Here is a 21380-nt window from a genome sequence, read left to right on the forward strand (position 1 = left end):
CTCCTGGACTCTGTCAAACACCAGCTTAATTCGTTCATGAAATTAAACAGCAATTTCCTGGGTCTAAATTTACCATTTGTATTCACTAGTTCTAGGTAGTGAATTTAATTGCAAACCACTACTCCTGGTACTGTTCTAAATTCAGAATTCAGCATGCATGAGAACAAGGTTTCTCACAGCATATTTAATCAGACATTGTGTAACAAAAGAAGCAATTGATGTACCATTCACAATGTTTTTAAACCTATATAAAGAGTCATTGATTCAGAACAGTTGCTGTATATGTGAAGATGTATGTTTGGTGGTTGCCATGGAGGCCACCCTGCTGGCTGTGCTGTGGTCACTCTGCTAGACTCAATTATACACTGGCCTTGCCCAGCAGCCTTCCAAGCTGTCTCCATAACAACATTTCTGTGTTGAGTAACATGACCGCCATCCTGGACTGTGTTTCTCATAGGAGTTTCCCCTCCCTTAAGAGCCTGGAAGATTCTGGTGGTAAATTTCAACCTCGGTTTGCTTTATTCTTTTGAACTCTCAGTACGTAGAAAGTTTTCTGAATTTCAACTGTCTGTCTCAGGCTGACAGGTGCCAGGATAGTGATAGTAACAGAGTCTTCTCAATTTATCAGCAACATATTGAGATGTCTCTTGACCTATTAACAAAATATTGAACTAAGGAGTCTTGGTTACCCCAGTCAACTAGGTAAATTTAAATCAGTTTTAACTTGTCAACTGATACTATTCAGGCTTCAATTTTTAAGTGTCTGCAAGACCACTGGTAAAATCCCTACTGTCTCTGGTAGGTATTTTTTTTTTTTTATTTTTAAAGCTGTGTTGTTTTCATGTGGGATCATACAGATTTCTTGACTTCTAAATGACCTAGTGGTGTTTTACTTTCCATGTACATTTTTGAGATGAAGGGAACTTTAAAGGATTAACACTTCCTCACACCTTGAGCTTCTGAGAAGGTGACAAAGAGACAAATTGTTCAGGTTCTGTCAGCAGAGTCCTTCAGCTTAGTTTCTGACACACACACATGCATACAAACACGCATCCACAAGAGCACACTACAGAAGAAACTCTTCAAGTATAGCTACAGGGCTCATAATGGTCTTTCTCACGGGGTTAAGTGTTCTCTTCCTCCTCCTACTTTGCATTCTGTTTGCGCTCTCCTTTCTCTCCCTCGTTGCCATTATCATGCACATCATGATTATGGCAAAAGAACTTCATAAAGGAGGCGACTGCTCCCCTCAGTTCACTGTCTGCACTCCCTGTTCCTGTCGCATCTCAGAGCTTATTTGAGTGTATATGTTTGCTGTGTAGTTAATATTCCTTTTCTTCCTCTGGTTGTCCAATGTCATCCTGCGCCCTGGAATGGTCTGATGAAAATCAATTGTGAAACCAAATGAAGCCGCATTGTAAAGTAACTTTCATGTTGAAAGAATGTGCTGGAAAAAAATCTAATTATGGCTGTTTCCTAATTAAATCATTTTTCTTTTTTGCTGTCTAAGCAGCTGCGGCAATGAGAATAATTTTTCATGGAAAATTAAAGCATGGACGCAGCAGTGTAATTTCCTTTGCAGTCTCTAGCCCGGCAGTAATAACAGCATGCCGATGGCTTTCCATGACATCACTGACGAGGCGACAGGAACATGAAGTGACAAGTCTGGAGCTGCTGTGAGTGCCGAGCTGTGTGGAACCAGTAGGCCAAGGAGTTAGTTATTTGGGAATTACTTGTTTATGAGTAATGTTTTCCCAGAGGACACATGGGAGGGGAAATACAGTTTTGGATCCAACAAGAGAATTTTAAATTCCATTTCGTGTTGTCAAAATAATTCATAGGGAAGTGACATTAATGGACATTTTGCTATTTTGGATAAGGTGGATGTTTTTCTTGTTTCTAGTTTTGCACTCAATTTTTTTCTGGACTATTTTTAGTTTCATTGATCATCATAGAGTTCTGTGTTGCAAAAGTATGATAACCCGAGGTTGCATAACTTTGGACCTGAATGAATTTGCTTTCCACTTGCTTTTCATTTCTAAATATTTCTTGAATGTGAGGTTTTTATGGGTGCTGTTCATATCCCAGATAATTTAAAACAACTGCAAGGAAAAGGAGTTAACGAGGAATTTGCAAGGGCCTCCTGGGGGAGGAGCTGGTGTGTGGTTGATACATCATAGGATGGCATTGACTCAGCACTCAAGTGTTTAAATAAACCGATCCTCTTCACAGCACCTCGGGCGTGTGTGCAGTGCTTGCACCCAAGACTGAGAAAGCTGGAATTCTGCAGGTCTCGGGCGATGTGACTTCTGTTGTCCCAGCATTCTCGTGGCACCCTTACAGATTGATTGTCTCCAACTCATGATGGCTTCATATTTTTTGGCTTTGCTATGTTGCATTCAGAAGAAACCCTACATGGGAATTTTGGATTTTGCTCTTTTCTCAGACTAGTGATTAGTTCCTCTCTCCCTCCCTCTCTCTCTCCCTCGCTCCAGGGTAACCACTGACACTGCACCGTGCTGTGCGGCCGGGCCAGGACACTCTGGGTAGGGATGTTCACAAAGTATTTTCGGCCTGTGATGGACTCAATGGGATGTTACCCCTCCTGAGTCGAGGGGTACCTGTATTCCAGTCTGCGTATGTCCCATTACTCTAAGTCTACTCTTCCTTTGTAAAGACCTTCTGTCTGCATCCCTAGGACACAGTTCCCCCAGTTGTGTCCAAACATAGGGTAGTTAGCACAGAACACTGTAAGCTCTAAATGTGCTCAAACCAGATGCAAGGGACTGGCTGCATCAGGAGACGGTGAGTGGTGATTGTCAGAGCTGATAAAATGAAGCTGTTCTTGAGAAATTTGAATAAGCAGACTTTGATTTTGGGAAAGCTAAGGTTTTGTTTTGTTTTTGAGACAAGTGTGGTTCAGGCTGGCCCTGAACTCCCTGAGTAGCTCTCTAACTCATGGTGATCCTCCTGCCTCAGCCTCTGGAGTGCTGGCGTTACAGGAGTGTGCCACCACACCCGAAGGAAAGCTAAAGTTTCAATGCATGAATGATATAGAAAGGTATGTGTGATTTGTAGCACTTATTTATATGTTCCTTGCAGAAATAATTCTGTAAGCATCTTGTAGCTTGGTATCCCTGATGGCTCCTCATACCTGTTTTGTTGTTTATCCCTTAAAGTAGAATTTGTTTAAAGTGTTAATGGCCACTCACTCATTTTTTCCTGTTGAAAATTTCTCTCGTCTTTTATAAACATAGTCCAAACTCGCGTTTTCCCTTCTTTGTTTTGTATTGGCTCTTCACGCTGACCTAATTGTCCCCCGTTTAAGACCCCCCCCCCCATTTTGATTCCCAGCAAGCTAAGAGTCAAGGTAAGTAGTATGCAGTTTAAGATTTTTAGCGTTGTTTTTGTGTATGTATGAGCAGACTGTGTTTGACTTCAGGTGCAGACAGTTTAGATGACTCTGGAATAGCCAGTTAAGTAGATGGCAGGAAAATGCTTTTGAGTTAACAATGAATTGTCTTGTACCGGGGAAACGCAAGTAGCTATTAGACTGAATTTGTAATTGCATTTGCTTGTCTCTGTGCACTTTGGGAGGGCTTGAGTTGAGCAGGCAGATTGTGTGAGGAGCAGGGTCTCCATGCCTGTCTTCCTGGGGCGTGGCCTCTGGGGTGGGAGGTGCTGCAGCAGGGGAGGGCAGCAAGTGCATCTGTGCCCGAGGAAGCCCTGTCTTGTTTCTTTCCTGTCTTACTGCAGGCAGTAGACCTTGTATGAGCCTTTGTGTGCCATCTGCACAGTTTTGCAAGTACGTAGTTACAGAATAGTCTATGCTTGGACTACAGAAGGTGATTGGTCAAGATTTGATAAATGAAGCACTCACTACTTCCCTTACCTCCATGTTAGGAAAAGAAAAATGAAGATAAGAGAGTAGTTAGCAAAATAGCAGTAACAATCGGCTAATTTCATTTCCCAGCAACCTACCTGTTGCATTGGCCTGTGGTGTGATCAAAACATATGGTGAATATTAGTATTTAAAACCGTATTAAGGTCAAAGACATATTGCCATTAATATCCCTGCAAATCCTCCCCTCACTTTGAACACACTTATCCCATTGTTCTTGCCACTTTCTAAAGATCCTGTTTGATGAGTGTCTTTAGTTGCACTCTATGCATGCCTCCGTGTCCTGAACTGATTTAAAACATTTGCCTTTCATGGTATTTTGACTTTGGGAAAGAGCTGTAAGTTACACAATGCCACATCCAGTAAATAAGGTGGATGTGGATAGAGATTTAACAGAAATTACTGTAATGTTTTGAAGTGATTGACGCTCATCAGTGAGGCAAGAATGATGTGTGTTGAAGTGGAGTATTTTCAGGGATATTCATGGTAATGCGTCTCTTACCTTAATACAAGTTTTAAAGTTTAATATTCATCATATTTGTTGATCACATCACACAGCACTCACAGTTACTTCTCTGACACCCAGTTAAGAGCCAGTACTGTAGAAGTAAGGCTGAAAGAAGAGGATAGTGTGTTACCTTTTTCGGATACATAATTTGAGCTACAAAGGATTTGGTACCATTTTAATTACTTACACCAAAGTTTCATGAAAATGGAATTAGAAGCCGTAACTTTCAAATTGCAGGTCAATCTCTTGTATAGTTTCACCTCTTTGCATCCAAAAAGGAGCAAAAACATTTGACTTTTTCACCCTGTGTTAGAGATCTTTGGTTGGGGCACTGTGGTTGTCCGTGTCTATACCATGGACAAAGCAGGAGGATTTGCCATCTATGGAAACAAATCTTTTTCAGATGGGAGTAAAGCGTGCTCTCATCACACCAGGCTGTGTGTTCTCACCTTGTAAATCTCACTGCTTCTGTGCTGGTTCTGCTGTTCTGAATTGTTGGATGCTTGCTACCATCCGGAACCCTCTGCTTCCTTTGGGTTCTTCCTAAAATGTTAGTATTTGAGAGGAAAGGTTTTGGCAGTTATTAAATTTCATCCTTCATTGGCATCTTGTGTGTTTTATCCTTCCCATGGAGCTGGAGCACTCAAGAAGTTGGAAAAGGAGTCTGTATGGAGAACGAAGGGAGAGGGTGTCCTGTTGTCCCCTTAGCTGTGATAGTAGAAGCTCCTTTGGAGCCGTCCCTGCCCTGGCATTGAAGTGAGCTGCTACTGTGGACCACTCAGACCTAATCCATCCTGATTGTCTAAGGCCTGCAGCCTCTGTGAAGCTAGTCATGGTTGTTACTGTTCATCTTTAGTTATGATTGGGTTGTGATTATTCACAAAATATAACCTTGCAGTTTTTACGATGGTTTTCTTTGCAGTTTTATTTCTCAAGTAGCTCTGTGGGAAGCTGGGTGTGGTGGTGCACACCTATAATCCTAAAATTTGGGGGGCTGAGGCAGGACGACTGCCACAAGTTTGAGATCAACCTGGGTTATATCATGAGATCAGGGCCACCTGAAAACAACATAGCGAGACCCTGTTTCAAAAAGCCAAAACTGAAACAATCAAGTAGCTCTGTGGGAAGATGTATTACTGTTTATGTAGTGAGTAGTAGAGTGACCTGTCAGTTTTTCCAGACTAGGGAGTTGAAATAGCAGAGTAGGGACAGCTAGCCCAGCATTTTAGAGACAGAAAGACCTGGATAAAAATCCCACTCTGGCAGGACAGCCTTGGGAAGATTACTTAAGTTCTCTACATGTCAGTTTTCTCATTTGTAAAATGGAGACACTTGAATATACTTTGCAGAAATGTTGCAAGAATTGTATAAAATAACACCTGCTAAGCAGTTAATGCTCGCTGTCATTCCTTGAAGTGAAAGAGATTTTCCTTTGTAGATGAAAGAGGTAGAAATGCTATTTGCACTGCCCTGCTGCAGTTTGGGAGCTGATGTATGTCATAGACAGCCTTTACTTCTTCATTGCCATTCTAGTTTCAAGAAAGACTTCAAAATTCTCAGATGCAAGTGACACCATAAGGTTTTAAAATACTTTTTCAATTTCAAGTAACTTGGGACCTAATTTTATCTTACACATTGGAAATGCTATACTGGTGTTTATTTTTAAGAGCAAAGCAAAGTAAAGAGAAAGAAGTATTGGCTCTAAAGGTTGTTGGATGAGTCCTCAGTAGGGAGTTGCAACTTTCAGTTTGTATTAAGTTGGTGATATGAGAATGGGGAGTTAGACAGATTGGACCTGGGTGCAGACCTGATGTGGAAATGCATGATCACCAGAATGGTTGCAGTGAAAGAGATTGACAGTTTTGAATGTTGATGAGGACATGAAATGAGGTTTCTAATCTAGAAAACTGTAAAGCTAAACATCTCCATTATAAGCCAAAAGTTCGCTTCCAGGTATAAACTTGTGAGAAATGAATTTGTATGTCTGTCAGAGAATTAAATATTGGCAGTTGCACTAAAATCTCTTGAATTGTACCTTTTAACAGGTTGAATTTTGTGACATGGTTCTATCTCATAAAGTTATTTTTAAAGTACATATTCTGGAATATTTGTAGAGACTTTATTCATCTTAGCCCCATATCAAAATCTCACCTGCAAAGCACGCAGCCACTCAGGTGACTCAGAAAGGGTGTCGTGTTGGGGAGGAGTCTGAGGGAGCCTGGAGAGAGGTGCCAGCTCAATGTTTCTGTCCAGGTGGGGGCAATGTGGGTGTTTTTATGGGTGCAGATGCTAGGGAAGCCGTGCACTTGAGATTCCCATGCTTCCTGTAGTTACATGATGTCTGTACATCAGTATGAAAATGGGCTGGGGTGGGCTGGGGTGTGGCTCAGTGGTAGACAGCTTGCCTAGTGTGCGCATGCCCTGAATTCAATTTGAGCACCACTACTAAAAATAACACCAAAAAAACAATTAGATTAGTAATGCCTGAGATGGTATGTCCTGGTGCTAGCCCAGAAGGCATGGCCCACATGTCAGATCTGTCTCCTGCTAGTGGGTGTTGTGCCCAGCATCTTTCCAAGCAGGTCCCCCTGCTTCCTGCTTTGAGGTCGTCTTTGTCCTATAGGAGGTCTGGGGTGTCCCTTACAAGGAAAGAAAGACCTCATAAGCCGGGGGGGGGCCTCACTGTTCTGAGCAGTGGCCACCATTTCTCCTGAGGTTGTGACTGGAATCAGTTTCTAACAAGTACCCAGCTCAGTGCCAAGGTGAGAGCTCACACTTCCTGGCTGCCTGGGAAGCAAGGCCCACACCCAGTCAGGTGCAGGTGTCCTGTAGGGGCTGCGGCTGATTAAGGATGATGGCGTACCTGCTGTGCTCTCATTGTGTGTGCCCTGTGGGGTCAGGGCTCCTTCTGGGCTCTGGGCCTTCCCATGGCACCCTCAGGCTTATGCCCCTCCCTCACATCTTTTAGGCTGCCTTTGGCTTGACAGCTTTGGGGCTGTAGTTGGACATATTTTAAACATGCCCTCCAAATTGGCAACTCAGTCCTGGCTTTCTGGACCACAGGTGCATGTTAGCATTTGATATGGAGAGAAAGAAGGAGCTGATGATGCCTGACACCTGGGGGGGGGGGCTGGGGTGTGGCCAGCCCAGGTAGGCTAAAACTGGATGCATGTTAGGGCTGCATCCTGCAAGCTGTTGACGCCTGCTACTGAAAGGTGAGAGAGGGCTTTTCACTTCCTTCTGCCATGCTCCTCAGTCCCTAGGAAGCAAAAATCCCAACACCCGCCCCTGCCTCATGCTAGGAGCAAAACAGAGCAAAACATACCATGATTTTTTTTTTTTAACTTCGCAGATAACATCTTTTTAACCAGTTGGATTTTAGACTCAGGTCTACTTAACCACAGAACACCTGATACAGTCAGTGTGTAGGCAGTGTACACTGGACCAGCTGTGTACCCACCTTGTGCTCAGTAGAGGGGCAGGTCCTTTAACACATGTTTCTTGCTTAATTCTTCCCAGTCTTGTATGGCTTAAACTGATTGCTTCCCTCCACAGCCACACTTTTTTTTTGGTCTTTTTCTTTTTTATCGGTACCGGGATTGAACTCACGACTGCCCGCTTGCAAGGCAGGTGCTTATGCTCCTGAGCTAAGTCTCCAGCCCAGCCACACTTTTAGAGATGAGGGCGTGAAGATATTTGCTAACTTATCTAAGCTGGAATAAGGGCCACAGGACTTGCACACAGGTCTTGGCACACAAGCCAGAGGGCATCTTTTGAGATTCAGTGTTGGAGGTCCTTGCTTGAGTGTGGATGAGTTTTTGAGACTGAGGCTCAGTGTGGTTGTACAATCTCAGTCCCCTGGGAAAGCTCTGTCCCACTTTGTGGTAAACCACATGATGTAGAAAACACCTCCAGGGAACAGAGAGCTGATGGAGACTGAAGGGAAACAGGTGACTGTGAAGAATGTAGGTCATCGAGGCACCAGGAACTCAATCATCAGCTCGGACAGCACTGAGCCATGCTGCCAGGAGGTCTTAGGGACTGCCAAGGCCTGGTCTCTAGGATCACTGAGCACCAGTGTTCTGGGCACAGGAATGCAGAGCCCATGCATCCTTGGCTAGGTTTGAGTTTTCCATTAGGTGCTTAACTGTAGGGTGAATTAGATGCTACTAAAGAAGGTAACTTTTTTCTTTTCACTTAATTTTGATCCACAATGCCCCTAGAAAAGCCTTGCAAGTGATTTAGTCTGCTCCCTTCATTAAAAAAAATGAATCAAAAAGCTTAGTGTAAAATTTCAGAAAGTAAATGAAAAACGAAAAAGCTAATGTGATTCTATCATATAAACATTGGGGAATTTATTTGTTGGGACTTTTCTCCAAATAAGTTTTATAATTTGGCTTTATAAAAATGAGATGATTATCTTCCTGTTCTTTTTGTAGATTATTTTTGCAATACAAGATTGAACCTAGGGTCTTGTGCGTCCTGGGCAGATGCTCTGCCTCTGGGCTGTACCTCCTGGTTCCTGTTGATTTTCATGAAGTGTTGGGTGGATGATTCACCAGAGAGGTGAATGACTTGCTCTGTGCCAATCCTGTCCTGGGAGAGGTGGCCTCATATGGAGCCCAGGCCAGAGTTGCCCCCCATTCCCACCTCCTCCCCCCAACCCTACCCCCTTAGAGGCTAGAGCAGGCAGCTGGTGGCCTGAGGCTTGAGAGGTCTAAGGTACCAGTCTTCTCCGTGGCCATGGGTGTTTGGCACAGCATCTGACCTTTAATGAAGGTTAGGAATGAAAGAAACTGGCTTTGGTGGCCAAAGCCTCTTTTCTACCCTCAGTTTACACACTGAGGAGGCTGACCAGCAGTGCGCTCTTAACAACCGCCCTACTCTCCTGCCAGCCCCACCTTTCAGAGCCTCAAGGCAAGTCAGGCATGCAGTGATTGACTTCAGGGAAATTGTAGGTGTGGTTTTTTTTTTTTTTGGAGATACTCCTATGCATTTACTTACATATTTTTAGTACTAGGGATCAAATTCATGACCTTGTGCTTGCCAGGCAGGTGCTTGTGCTGCTGAGCTGAATCCTCAGCCCATCAGTGTTAGGTTGGCAGGAGAGGCTGTGTCTCCTCCAGCGGCTGTAGGTAGACTTCAGCATTCACATTCTTGTACTTGAACTCCGGCCATAGGGGCAATGTCATAAATATGCCATGAAATCCCAAATGGAGGCGGTAGGACACACCCTGGCTTTATATATGATCGATGGCCAACACTGGGCCCCAAAACTGAGCTAGCCACAGAGTTAATTGTTTGCCCTGTTGGGTAATGTCTTCTCTCTGCAAAACATCTGAGTGACCATCTATACCAGTGCTGGCAAAGCGATGGCTGTGTTACCGCAGGCCATTTGTGTTATTGAAAACTCTAAAAAGTTCATCATCACTGATCTACAGTTACAAATCAGTGTACCCTTCCACCCAGTGTGGTAGTCCACCCCCTTTATCCTTAGGGGTAGAGTCCCAGGCCCCCAGTGGATGCCTGAAGCCACTGATATGTCCCCACACCCTGTGTGCTATCTTGATTCCTAGGCATTTACACCTATGGGAAAGCTTAATGTATAAGTCTGACCCAGTGAGAGGTTAACAGCACCATAAAATAACTGCAAAAATACTGTAATAAAATTGCCAGCATGACCACTCTTACATTTTGGGACCATTACTAAGTATAATAAGGACTACTTGAACACAGTCCTGCAATCCTGTGGCAGTGGGACTGATAACCAGGACAGCTGCTGATGAATAGGCAGGTGATAACTGACCAAGGAAAGAGACATCTCAGGTGGATTTCATCCTCTTACTCAGAACAGTATAATTTAAAACTTATGAATTGTTTATTTCTGCAGTTTTTCAGGTAGTATTTTTGGACTGTGGTTGACTGTAACTGATGCTACAGGAAAAAAAATCATGGATTGGAGCTACTGTACTTCACTCCTGGGAAGGTATCCTTTTGATTTGTTCCAAGTGTAAAACAGTATCACTGTAGCCTTATTAAATAGCATTGTTACAGGGGCAAAAGATTGAAAACAATCCCAGGGTTCATAAATAGAGGACTGAGGTCTGTCTGGTCTATGGAATACTGTTTAAAAATAGAAGAACCAAGGACATTGTCGATGTACTGCCAGGAAAGGGCTCCAAGATATATTAGTAAGTAAAAATGCAGAGTCAGATCATACATGTAATATGCCCGCTCTTGTGTGAATCAGAAGAAATAAACCCAGTGTATTTGTATTCAGTTGCATGTGTGTAAAGATGCGTTATTATACAAAGAACATGATGGTCTGCAGCAGGAAGTAAAAACTGAGCAGATGGATTTTGGTTGCAGAATCATGATTTGTTACCTATTTAAAAATGAAGTTGGAAATATAAAATATGTTTTGGTGATTTCCCCCACCCCCCTTCATGGAAATGGTTGTGCCATTGTTTATGTTTAGCTAAAACCTGGGTACAGTGGTTTTGAAGTAGTTGATCAATTGCTCGAAATGTGTATCGGAGAGAGATGTTTGGGAGTAGTGATGTGGAGGTCTCATGAGGGAAGACAGATTTGAGAGTCTCATGTACAACAACCTCTGAGACCACTGGGAAGAGGACTGCTTCCTCCAGTAGCTTTGTTTGGAGCAAGCCACGTGTCCCCTGGTCTGTCCAAAGCACGATTGCTAGCACTCTGAAGGGGAGTTCTGCATTGAAGGGCTCACAGCCATACAGAGGGACCACGTGCTTTGTCCTGGGCTTGTACTGTCAGTGACGTGTCTAAAACGCTGCACCCCGGCATTTTGGAGGTGGCAACACAATAAGGTGATCAGCAAATTCTTTGGGGGTGTTCCTGGGAATTCTGAAGTGACGCCGCCTACAGAAGATTCCTGTGTGCCCGAGTGCACAGGCTTTACCATCCTTTCAAGAAAAGTAGCCACAGATGGACACTACCTTCTTCTGGTAGAAAGGACACTGGTGGGGCTCCTGGCTGCATTCAGAGGATGGGTGGACCCGTGCCAGCAGCCTAAATTCCTTTCAGGGACTCAGGGAAAGGCCACAGAGCAGAGATTTGTGTGTTCAGCTTCCACGAATAGTATACTTTGTACATTGGAGGCAGGTGAGATGATACATGTGCTTTCCTCACTGTTATAATTTCTATCTAGATGTCTGCCAGGAGCTTCATGCACTCATAAGTGGGACCTCTGAGAGGTGATTGGATGATTGGGGCTCAGAACTGATTTGCTGCAGGGCAAAAGATGTGGGTCCCTGAGGCGTTTTCTGGAAACATTCATCTCCCTCCCTAGCTTCCTCCCTTCATTCTCGGCTTCCCTTCTGCTGTGCCCTGAATGTACCTCTGCCCCATGAAGCCCTCCCCCAGTCCCTTCTTCCCTGCAGACCCTTGGCTGAAACCCCTACAAACCATGAGCCAAAATACCTCTTCTTTAAGTTTTGGATATGGAGTTTTGTGTTCCAGAGCCAAGAAAGTGACTTGTGGTTATGTTCGAGCCTATTGCAGTAGTTAACAAGTGTACTGAGTTAACAGCTGTCCATGCACCTGTGTCTGAATGTCTGTAACAGCTTAGGGTATGTGCTAACATGACATGACTTCTCTCAAGCTCTGGTTTAAGGTCACTCCTGTGTGGCTGTCACATGCAGCCATACTCATGACCCCCCCCCCCCGACACACACACACACATGGTGATGTCTTAGCATGGATTTCGGGTTGCAGCCTCGTCTCCAGTTCCCTTGTTTCCCTCTTCATGTTTCTTATCTCCTCCTAGTTACTATTTTCTGTCTGTATTCATTGGTCTTAAGTTTCTGGATAATTTGCACTAAAACCAGTCAGGGAATAACTGGTTCCCCTTTGAGGAAGGATATTAACCAAAAGAACAAAACTGAGCCTCTAAGGAAAAGCTTTTTAGATAGTTCTTTTGTTTTATAGAATCCAGAGATGAAATCCAGAGATGGAAATTGACCAGAAATCCAGTAACCTGATGTCTCAACAAAGACTCTGTTCTGTTGGCTGGCTGCTGTCACCAGCCAGGCACAAGGACAGATACATGTAGCCCTGGGAGGACCCCTTTTGCCATCCGTGTCCCCTGGGCCTGGCTGCCTGTCTTCTTTGAGCAACTGTGATTCTTCATGAGATTTTCACAGTAGGAGGGAGTTTCTAGTTTTTGATTTTTTTACTGTCTTAGTTACTTTTCTGGTTACTAAGACCAGAAACCTAATATCCAAAGTTGAAGGAGGAAAGATTTATTTTGGCTTGTGCTTTGTAGAGGTTTCAGTTCATAGTTGACTGGCTCCAAGTGGGGGGCGTGGCAAAGGAGAAACAGTTCATGGCAGGCAGAAGGCAGCAAGACAGCAAGCAGCAAGTGCCAAGCAGCAATCCTCCTTCTTTTTCTTTTACCCTATCCAGGCTTGGGTAGAACTCACACCAAGGGTGGGCCAGCCTTAATCCTAGCATCACACCATGAATCAGTCCCAACATTACATCTTTGATCCAGCATCACATGCTAGATCCAGCTGCCTCCAAAAAGCCCCACCTATGACTGCATGAGGCTTCGGAGCACCTCTAGACAAGGCATCACATTTGCACTCTTGTTTTTGGCTGTGGCTTTGGCTGTGATGGTGACCACTGCCTACTGCCTCATGGACTTTCAGTTATTGCCTGGTGGCTGGAGGGGACACCCTTCCTTGCTGGAAAGTTCTTTGTCCTTCACATTGAGGGTGTCTTTTAGCACGAGACCTGTTCCTGTGATCTTCAGAACATGTGTATATCTTGACTGTTGCGTGTGATATTAAAATGATCTCCTGTAACCTCTAGGTTTGGCCGACCCATCATGGGGCCACTACCCGTGAATCTTCCACTTCTGTTGACTCTCTAGGGCTTGTGGGCTGCTTGACAAACATGGTGCAGCTTCAGCTTTATTCCAGCAAAACGTCAAAGCTCTGTCGTTTTTTCATTTCTGATTCAGTAAAAGCATCTTCTAGAACAGTTAGTCCTTTTAACTTTCTTGGTTTTTTCTTTCTGAGCTCTTCAAAAGAGCAAGTTGACTGCCATAGCAAAATACCACAAACCAGCTGGTTTCAATCCCAGAAATTCATCTTTTTGATAGCACTGGAGGCCAGGATATCCATAAGCATGGTGCCAGCTTGGTGGGTGTCTTGTGAAATCTCCTTCTGGAGTTGCAGATGGCTGTCATCTCACTTGACCTCTTTGTGTTTTTGGAGGCAGGGGCAGAGGAGAATAAGAACACATGCTCTGGGCTTCTTGTTCTTTCCTCTTGGTACTAGGGATGGAACCCAGAGTCTTGAGTATGCTGGGCATGTGTTCTACCCCTGATCTCTACCCTGGCATTGGCTACTGCTTACAAGAGCACTGATCCCATCATGGTGATCCCGTACTACTGACAGAGTTCCCCTCAATGGCCTCACCTTCAAGTAGCATCATGCTGTTGAGTAGGGCTTCATCAATATGAATTCAGAGGGACATAATTAAGCCCACAGCATATGGGCACATTGGTGACATTTTGCAGTGAGGGCTAAGGGTTATGTGATGAGAACTGTAAGGGTGTGAGGTCTCTGTGGTTGTATCATTCCCTTAAGTGGACTTTTGGTGGTGACTGAGTCTTAGGCAAGCTTTATACATTTTCAGGGAGTTCTCACTCTGGTCATGTAGGCCCCATGTGACAGGCTCGGAGCCAGGGCTTTTGACTTGACACAGGGCTCTCTTCTTCCAGTTGTGCCTCTTTGGGGATCACTGGGCTAAAGGAAAGCTGTTTCCTAATTTATACACTGCCTTTGCCAGGAAGTGCTGTGCTTCATGGTCTTGGGTATCTGTTTTGGCACATCTATTCTTTCATCTCCATTATTGTGAGGTTTAACAATGTGCATCAAAGTTTTGTTTTATCAAAAGGTGATGAAAAAATCCTCATGGCCTTGGGTAAATACAATTGTGGTGCTTTTATTTAACGCTCTTTTGACCTACAGTTCAACTCATTTCTGAACTAGTGTGCAGAGATTACCATCTATGCTTTGAATCTTAACAATCTAGAACATAAAAACGCCTTAGTCACATGCCCTTTCTTTCCAGAAGCAGAAGGCACTGCGGAACCTGGGAGATTGGTAGAACTTTTTAATCAGCAGTACAAAAGTTTAAAAAACAGCTAGTAGAAATCTATCCTTCTGAAAGTCAGTCTGACAGATGAGTACGTTTATTAAGTGTACTGGTTGACACACTGCGTCAGTTTGAGAAGTTTAGAAGTTTAGTGAAGGGATTCAGCAGGGGGCCAGGGTTCTCCCTTGTAAACATCCTCATCCTTTGCAAGAGGCCAGGGAGGTGATGTGAGTGCTACACCTGCCCTAGGAATGTAAGGGAGGGAGAGGCTTGCCCCACCCACTTTGCTCTTGTTGCTTTTGTTGTCTTCTGCCACCTTGAACTATTGCCCTTGTGCTATGCTACCCTGTCTTGGAGCCAGCTGATTATGAACTGAAACCTCCACAAACTGTGAGCTAAAGAAACCTTTCCTTTCTTAATTTTGAGTGTATTTTGTCTCAGCAATGAGAAAAAAGTAACCAAGACACTGAGTAAAACAAAACCAAGAAAAAGTAAGAAGTACTGGAATCAAGAATCAACCCAATACTCCACGCTAGATCTTCACTGAATTGAGTCTGAAGGAAAATTGAAGTTGTCTCACATCTTCCATTTGTCTTGTACAGTTGGATGTTCTTAATATGTCCAGTGATTTGGGGATATAGTTCAGTAGTAGCGCACTTGCCTACATTTATGAAGCTCTGGGTTCAATCTCCAGGACAACTGAGCAAAACAAGACAAAGCAAAAAATTAGTATCTAAGTTATTTTGCTTTTTGTAAACTAACTTGGAAAAGAAGCATTATCTAGTCAATGTAATTATAATGACAAAACAAAGCTAAAAAAGGTATTTCAAGACTGGCTGAAGTAGCACAACCAAAGGGAAAGATGAATGAAGAAAGCCTGCTTGGGTGGCATGGAAACACCACTTTAACCAATGCGCTATTCATGTGGGCTCTTGAGAAATGTGGCTACCAAAGAAAAATGTTAGACACCCAGCTAAGGGAACAACCAAGATCTTTTGCACAGCTGTGCCAAGATGCCTGCAAGTCCAAGAGCGAAGGTCTGAAGGTTTGCTTGTGTGAGAGGCTTTGGGGTTTTAGGATTGGGTGTGGCTCCCCTTGTAGAGCACTTGTCTGGCCTGTGTGAGACCCTGGTTGTGATCCCCAGCACTGCAAAATAAAAATTTTAAAAAGTGAATTAAAGGTTTTGGTACTTGAATTCTGCTCCCCGCCAATCTTAGAATAGAGACCAAGAGAACAGGTGGACAGGGAGTGGTGGGCAAATGGGAAACAAAGCTGAGTTGAAAATAAAACCAATTCAAGCCTAGCCAGGAGACCTCAGGCTTTCTGTCCCCTGCAGGAGGTGAAGGTTTCTGTCTCTCCTCCTCCCTTAGCCACCCCACATGAGACAGAGTCAAGAGAATTTTATTGCATGGATTCAAGAGAAGAAAAAGACCATGTGGAGTCCGAGTTCCTGCTTTTAAAGTTCTGGGATTCCACTAACTAGTCTAATGAGCTCAGTAAATGAACGATCAGATGAATGATTCTTCCCCTTGGAGTGAACTTGGAAGACAATGAAAGGATAGACATGAAGGCAGAAGAGTTTCCTCCCCCGTGGGCAGAGGCAGAATCATGAGGAGAAGAAACTGAATATTCCTCTTGCCTCCACATTGCGGTAGTAATTACCATCAGTCACAAGTGTCTGAAGAGAAAGAGACAGTGCCTGGAAAAACTCCTGCCTCCCCAGACTGAAATTTACCAAGTCCAAAACTGTGATTTTTTAAAAAAGTTAATTAAAATTGCAATGATGAGTAAGATCATCACTGGTCAGAAATATGCTCGGAATAAAGTCTCCCTCGTCTTACTGGGGCATCCGGTGGCCAAGCCTGGGTTGAAAAACGGGGCTTAGATCTTGGTGTCTGTTTTTACATGTATATAATAAAGGGAAATCTTTCCTTTCACAGTTGAACAGGCCAACATTCAACAGAAACTACTAAGAACAAAAATAAATTGCAAAAATTGTATTTTTTAGGAAATTGGAGAAAGCAGTGAGAAAGTAAATATTTCTAGAGAGGGAAGAACTCTTCCTAGGTATACTGGGTAATGCAAGCTAATTTCTTCATGGTAAAGAGCAAGGAAGGAGGAAGGATATTTACCAGTTCTAGGTATGGGCTGAGGATCAGGGTTGGTCCAAGAAATGTTGTTCTCAGGGAAAGAGAAACTAGCAGAGTTTTTGATAGTAGAATGAACTGTCTTGATTGATTAGAAACTGGAGATGACCCCGTTTTCCCATGAGATGCTTGCTGAATTCTGGGGCAGTGCAGAAGAAAACTTAGTCCTGGATGCTTATGAGACAAAGTTCTGCTAGAAAGAGGGGCCTGCAGCAAATGCACAAACAAGACTTCTCCTCAAAGCAGTGGTCAGATTTTGAACCTGTCAGGTTAAGCACTTAGGGAAAAACCTCTGAAAGGCAGAACTTGCATGGGTGGGGAGCTGGACCCACCGAGCTCTTACCAGCCAAACCCACGGGGTTAGGTAAAGTGGAGGTGGGCTAAGTAACCACGGCTGCATCCCATCCCCAAGTCTCTTCATCCCTAATGGGGTTGAGCCCATCCCCTCCAAAGGGAACTATTTCCTAGTGGAAGGCATCCTCTGGAGCAGCTGCACTTCAGTGATGGTGTCCAGCATACAATCAAAGATATGCATACACACTTAGACAGGAAGCTGTGTCTAATAATCAAGTGGAAAAAATCAGAATCTCAAATGATCCAGATACTGGAATTAATAGTGATTTATAATGACTGGGTTAAAGAAACTAGAGAAAAAAATGGATGAAATGATGATAATTTCATTGGGAAACTGGACCCTAATAATGGGACCATAAAAGCTACAGAACTGAAAGCACATCTGAAATTAATTTATTGGATTGCCTTGAAAGCAGACTGATACGATGCAGCAGAATCGGTAAGCTAATATTGTAGAAAATATTCAAAGCAAAGCTCAGAGAGGAAAAAAAAATGCAAGGTGCGAAGCAATGTACAGGAGATGTGGAAAAAAATCTTTAAGAGATCTAATAGATAGTAATTGGAGTTCTGGAAGAACAGGAGAGATTGAAAAGAAACAGTATTTGAAAGGGTAATGGCTGAGAATTTTCCAAAACTGTTGAGAGACATCAACCCATAGCCTCAGATTCTTCCCAAACTCTAAACATAATATACAAAGAAAACCATGTATAAGTATATTCTAGTGAAACTATTGAAAATCAGAGATAAAAAGATAGTTTTATATTGAAGAATCATTCATAGGACTCTGTGTGTGTATGTATTACTAGAGATTGAACCCAGGGCCTTGCACTAAGGTACATTTCAGTATATCTTATTTTTTATTTTGAGGCAGGGTCTCGATAAGTCACTAAATTGCCCAGACTGGGCTTGAACTTGCCTCAGCCTTTTAGAGTGCTGAGATTACAGGCATGTGCCACCCTGACAAGCTTGAAGACTGACTTTTTAACTGAGCTTTGAGCACTTAGAGATAGTAAAATGGAACCTTCAAGGTGAAACCTTAAGATAACGGGAAAGACTGGACCACCTCCCTATCCCATTCCTCTTTTCCTAAAGAGTGCATCACCAGGGGGATTTAGCTCAGTGGCATAAGTGCCTGCCTTGCAAGCAGGCAGTTATGAGTTCGATCCCCGGTAGAGTGCATCACCAGCCTCTTTGAAATTATATACTGTGAAGAGATTTGGAGAAATACTTTGTGAGTTTTTTTACTTTTATTCAATACATATGCTTTTTAGCTCTCCTAATCCTCAGATTTCCACTGAGTCACAAAACCTCATATTGGTGTCATATAGTATGATGTTGGCTTCTCCCCTAGACTCCCATTGGAAATCTGTTATAAATCTGGTGACATGGCACATCATTTGGATACATCACGTCATAATAAAATGTGAATATCTGAAGAAAGACTATGTGACTGGCTGTAACAGGAATTGTGATACAACTATATCATATATGTATGGTGCTTGTTAAAATGTGAGACGAAACTGTGATTTAAAGTTTCTTGTTACTTTTAATGTGGCCCATGACACCAGAAAGCAAAACAACCAGGCAGTTGACTTAGACTTCCACCAAATTAAAATGTTTGAGCTGCTGAAGAGCCAATGTGGGGCTCGTACCTATCTAATGGGCAGAGGATCTGAAGGGACAAAGAAGATGAGACTTGGTGAGAAGCTCATGAAGCTCATGAAGGGCTTCTCAGCAGCAGGAGGCACAGGGGAACGCAGGTGGAACCGCAGCAAGGCAGTGCTCCGTGCCCACTAGGACAGCAGCAATACACAGGCACAGAAAACAAAGCGGAGAAGCGCTCGGAACCCTCACACAGCCCTGGTGGGAACAGGAAATGGGGCTTTGATGGCCCTGCAGTGACAGAGGGGTCATGGATGGAGGTGATAACGATCTTGTTTGACCAAGTTCTGGCCCATAGCCTTCATATTATCAAGTAGTTCTGTGATGTTTGGCAATTTCATGAATACTTTCTGAAACTAATAATACATCAGTAATCAGGGATTCAAACCTCTCTTGACATGAGAATTACAGGGAGTTTTTTTTTTTAATGCCCTGAGCCTCTGAGAAATTCCTATTAGATTGACATGGAATGGAAGATTAGCGAAGATGTTTGTGATTTAATTCTCACAGGATTCTGGGTGTGTAGCCAAGGTTGGGAACTACCAAGTCACACTGCCATTCCCCAGTGCCAAAGCCACCACAGAGGCGTAGTGTGCAGGTGGAAAGGGTCTTGGCACAGAACTGGAGAGACCTGGCTTTTACAGACATGGCGCTCCTCTTGTAGTTGTGCGCTTTGAACAAGTTGTTTCCCCGTCTGCACTGTATGTCCTTCATCTGTCACACAGGGCTAAGTACGCCCTGTACAGGGATGTGTGGGGACTTCCTGACATCACATATGTCACACTGAGGGCCTGGGACATTTTATGTCCTTGTTATATTTTGATACTTTCTTCCCTTATCATCTCCCGACTAGGTATTACTTCACACTTCTTAAATTTCATTCTCTTGTTGCTTCTCCTGGAAAATGTAGGGGTTTATTAAAAGTCACCTAAGAGTTCTCTGGATTTTAACATCTATTCTTCCTTCATTTAAACCTCATCTGTTTTTTTCCTCATCTGTGTCTCAGTCACATTGAGTTTAAAATAAATGTTTTTCTGATACCTTCCAAAATTAATGGTTCGTGGATTTCAATGAGGCATTGCAAAATGCTATTAATAACCATGTCTGGAGGTTAGTGTGAGTTGTCACTCGTTAATAATTACACTGATCCTGCTTATAAATTACAGAATGGGTAACAAGAGTTAATTGAATATTTTAAAAATGTCAAATAGAGTTCTCAGCTGTGGCGTCTATTGGGTAGGCCCAGAAGAGTTCCTTGGGTCATAGGAGAAAAAGAGCCTGCTCTCAGATTATAAATTTTATAACCTAAACAAAGGAAGGTGAGGCAGTGAGGTCATACGTCAGTCTGGACATAGACCCCTAGCGCATGGCCTATGAGAGAGTGGGGTCACTGTCCCGGAGATGTGGCAGAGCACAGTCACACACCGACTGGAGAAAGTAGGTCTTGCACCTTATTGCTGTCACAGAGACATGGGACAGACCTCCTTGCACGCCAGTGTGCCTGCTACACCCTGTCCCTTAGGTCTAGTGGAGGCCAGTGTTTCTGTGGTTCCTGCAGCCTCCCAGCGTTGACTCAGTGCAACTGTGACCGTACTTTTCGTGGTAGATAGAAGATGTCTGTTTTGTCTGCCACCACTTTCCCTACCTTCCTTTAGGGACACACGCCTTCTTGTGCTGCACTGATCAAGTTTGAGACTGAGCTTCCATATTCTTGTGTTTTGGTTTCCTTTTTTTTGGTACCGAGGGATCCATGGTTTCCAGGCAGTTGCTTATGCTGCTGAGCTAAATTCCTGGCCCCAGAGCTTCCATATTCTTGTGTTACTCTGCCTCCCAGTTATTTGGGCCAGGACCCAGTCAGACTCTTCCCTGACACGTCTGGACTCAGAGCCAGTGTGATCCATTGTTAATAGTGAGGGCCAGTGGTTCTCAGCTCCTTGGTTCCAGTTGTCTGTTGTTTTTCCAGCTCTCCTGACCCAGACCAGCTGTATAAAAACTACCAGGCCACTGGGAACACACAGGGCTCTGTTGCAGGCCCCTGAGTGGGGAGACTACTCATTTCCAAGGAGTCTGGTGTATGCTGAGATGAGACGTGGAGCCCCAAGAAGGTCCGAGGTGGTCAGGTGTGTGGGCAGGGTCAGGGGAGGTTAAGGACACGCTTCCCAGAGGTGGATTTTGGTGTAGGGAGTAAGAAGTATGTGAGCAAGGCTGTGAAATTGTTCCTGACCTGGAGAACTTGCTGAGTGAAAGCAAGATGATGCTGTGAACCTGAGTTTGAAAAACCGCAGCCAGTTTAAGAGGGAGGTACTTGGCTATCACTGGGCCTGGAGAAGCAGGCAGTGGACAGCTTTATGGACTTATGTGTATCTTTTTGTGTGTGTGTGCCAGGACTTGAAGTCAGGCAGATGCTGTGCTGCTGAGCTATATCCCCAGCCCTTCTACATGCATTTAAAAAACAACTGAACAAAAATCTCTAGTCTCTGATTCTCCTTCAAATACCTTCCTGTCTGGCAGGTTCCCACTAACGGCCCCTCCCCCTTATTTTCTTTAAACAGAAATTTGTCTTAGGATCAACATGAATGTTTGAAAAAACAAACCCAATCTGCTTTCAGTACCAACATCTGTTTAAATAGCGTAGAGTTTGTGACGTGGGTTGACAAAGCCAGAAAGCTCA

At 43.8% G+C, this 21380-nt stretch overlaps 1 protein-coding gene across 7 annotated transcripts in view; it reads left to right on the forward strand.

The window, feature by feature from the left end:
- Tmem241 (transmembrane protein 241) overlaps positions 1–21380 on the forward strand; it is a 112453-nt gene that overhangs the window by 69230 nt on the left and 21843 nt on the right. Inside the window, exon 14 of one of the 7 annotated variants that reach the window (XR_002792287.2) lies at positions 10300–10395. The exons of the other annotated variants lie outside the window; for them this stretch is intronic. The gene's annotated coding sequence lies outside the window, so the exon portion shown is untranslated. The remainder of the gene's footprint in view (positions 1–10299; positions 10396–21380) is intronic. 7 annotated transcript variants of the gene reach the window in all.

This window comes from Cavia porcellus, unplaced genomic scaffold (genome assembly GCF_034190915.1).
Source record: "Cavia porcellus strain 051 isolate PalLab524CR breed Dunkin Hartley unplaced genomic scaffold, mCavPor4.1 scaffold_20, whole genome shotgun sequence".
Lineage (NCBI taxonomy): Eukaryota > Metazoa > Chordata > Mammalia > Rodentia > Caviidae > Cavia > Cavia porcellus.